Source organism: Petaurus breviceps, unplaced genomic scaffold (genome assembly GCF_028583685.1).
Source record: "Petaurus breviceps papuanus isolate PSGF00001 unplaced genomic scaffold, PetGlider_PUasm1.0 98, whole genome shotgun sequence".
Taxonomy (NCBI): domain Eukaryota; kingdom Metazoa; phylum Chordata; class Mammalia; order Diprotodontia; family Petauridae; genus Petaurus; species Petaurus breviceps.
The window spans coordinates 7,369,163-7,371,751 of NW_027187460.1; positions in this window are offsets into that span (position 1 = coordinate 7,369,163).

Consider the following 2,589-nt stretch of genomic DNA (forward strand, 5'->3'; position numbering starts at 1 on the left):
TTCCTTCCTTCCTTCCTTCCTTCCTTCCTTCCTTCCTTCCTTCCTTCTTTCCTTCCTTTCTTCCTTTCTTCTTTCTCTTTCTTTCTTTCTGTCTGTCTGTCTTTCTTTTGTGTTCTCTTTTGCAACATGGCAAATACGGAGATAAGTGTTACATGACTGTATATGTATAATCTATGTAAAAATGCTTGTCTTCTCAAAGAGGGGGAGGGGAAGGAATTTGGAACTCAAAAATTATTTTTTAAATGTTAAAAGTTGTTTCTGTATGTAGTTAAGAAAAAAAATTAAAACATTCTTTAAAATTAAAAAAAATCAGATTTTTTTCTCAGAGGAATTGTTGTTGCCTGCCCATAGGTTCCAGAAAGCAGTCTCATCAGTTCAAGACTATGTTTTCCCCATTTAAATTTCATCTTATTAATTTTAGCTCAACATTCTTTCTCATTCAGATATTTAAGGATGCTGACTATTAGTTTACCTCTTTGAGACTCAGTTTCTTTAGTAGAACAAAAATAAAGAACTCCCTAGAAAGACGTCTATATTTGGTAAGAAGACCTGAATATCCCAGCTTTGTTTGCTTCTAAGTGTAAGTTGCTTCCTCTCTTTGGGCATCAATTTTTTTCCCTGGGCTAGGTACTGGAGACATAAAGACAAGAGTGAAATAGTCCCAGCCCTCATGGAGCTTGTATTTTTTTTAAGGGAGAAAACGTTTGCATATTTAGGGATGTGCAGAATATGAATGTAATAATAACAACAATAACATATTGTTGTTTTAAGCTTTGCTAAGGTCTCACATGCATCATCCCATTGGATTCTCACAACAACCTGGTGAGAGGTTGGTGCTATTATTATCTCCATTTTGTTGTTGTTCAGTTGTTTTCAGTCATGTCCAACTCTTCATGACCCCATTTGGTGTTTTCTTGTCAAGGATATTGCAGTGGTTTGCCATTTTCTTTTCCAACTCATTTTATAGATTAGGAAAATGAGGCAAACAGTGTTAAGTGACTTGCCCAGGGCCACACAGCTAGTAAGTGTCTGAGGTCAGATTTGAGCTCAGAAAGATGAGTCTTCCTGACTCCAGGTCTGATACTCTATCCATTTCACCCCCTAGCTGCCTGTTTATACAGATAAGAAAACTGAAGCTGAGAGGTTAGGTGATTTGCCCAGGGTTGTGTAATTAGTAAATGTCTGAGGCAGAATTTGAACTGAGGAAAACAGAAACAAATTCAGATGGGTGGATAGGTGTCAAAGTGAATAGAGCACTGGCCCTGGAGTCAGGAGGACATGAGTTCAAATCCAGCCTCAGACACAACACAAAACTAGCCGTGTGACCTTGGGCAAGTCACTTAACTCCAATTGTCTGGCCTCCTCTCTTAAGCTAAAAAAAAAAAAAAATTAGAAGGATCCATAGCCAAGCAGGACAGTTTTGAAAGTAACACATGCAATTTTATATGTACACGCACACACAGCAAGTGGCATGAAATGAAGATTAATGGTTTCATATACAATTTTTTTGCGTGTTGTGCTGCCTTTATTGAAATGCTCACTTTTTTTTGATGTTTCAGAACAAGGAAAAAAATATTAACAATGTTAAAGTCTAGAAGGGACATTAGAGACAATTATAGCTAGCATTTCTATAGTACTTTAAGGTTTGCAAAGTACTTTACATAAATTAGCAACTTTGATCCTCACAACCCTGTGAGTAGGTGCTATTATTATTCCTATTTTCCAGATGAGGAAACTGAGGCTGTGAGAAGCTAAAGTGACTTTCCCAGGGTCACACAGAAATATCTGAGGCAGAATTTGAACCTGGGTCTATCTAATCCATCTAATAAGGCCACCTTATGCTTCTACTGTTTCCACCTTGGTAATAGAGTTTAGAAGGTAAATTGAGGCCAGATGAAGTTCTTTGGATACCAAGCAGAGGAGTTTATCTATTCAATTTCAGATGTAGGGAGTTACTGAATATTACTGTATAGTAATGCCATGGTAAGACACACTGCCTGGAGGGTGGACTGATTTCTGAGGTTCCTTGTAGCCTTAACATCTTATTATTCTGGATGTTCTCCACATAGAGGATCTCCCCCTTTTCCTAATGAAGAAAAAGACAGAGAAAAAAAAAACAAGTGACGACCATACAACTAGTTAGTGCAGAGTTTAGTGATGAAGTCTTCTGAATTCAAGCACAGTGATAGAGCTTCCCTCCCCCCAGGAGAGGGGAGAAAAAGAAAAGGGCATGAGATAATCTCCTGTTTTTGTCCCCCATAGGGATACAAACACAAACACCCCAAGGACTGGTTAAGACGTTAAGCCCTTTTAACAGTCATTAACATCTCAGCCAGAAAGAAATACTCCCTGAGGAGCTAAAGCTTCAAATTTGATAAGGTGACATTTCTAGCCTGGAGAGCCCACACTTTGGGGAAGGTAGGGACTCCTCAGCCCTTTGTTGTCATAACCTACCACTTCCCCCGACCTTGGGTGTAAGGTCACTCCCAGCAGTGGTTAGGGACCATTCCATGGGGACTGACCCCAAGAAACAGAGGTGCCATATCTAGTATTTGGGTTGATCTTTGGATGGGCATTCCACAGACCAGG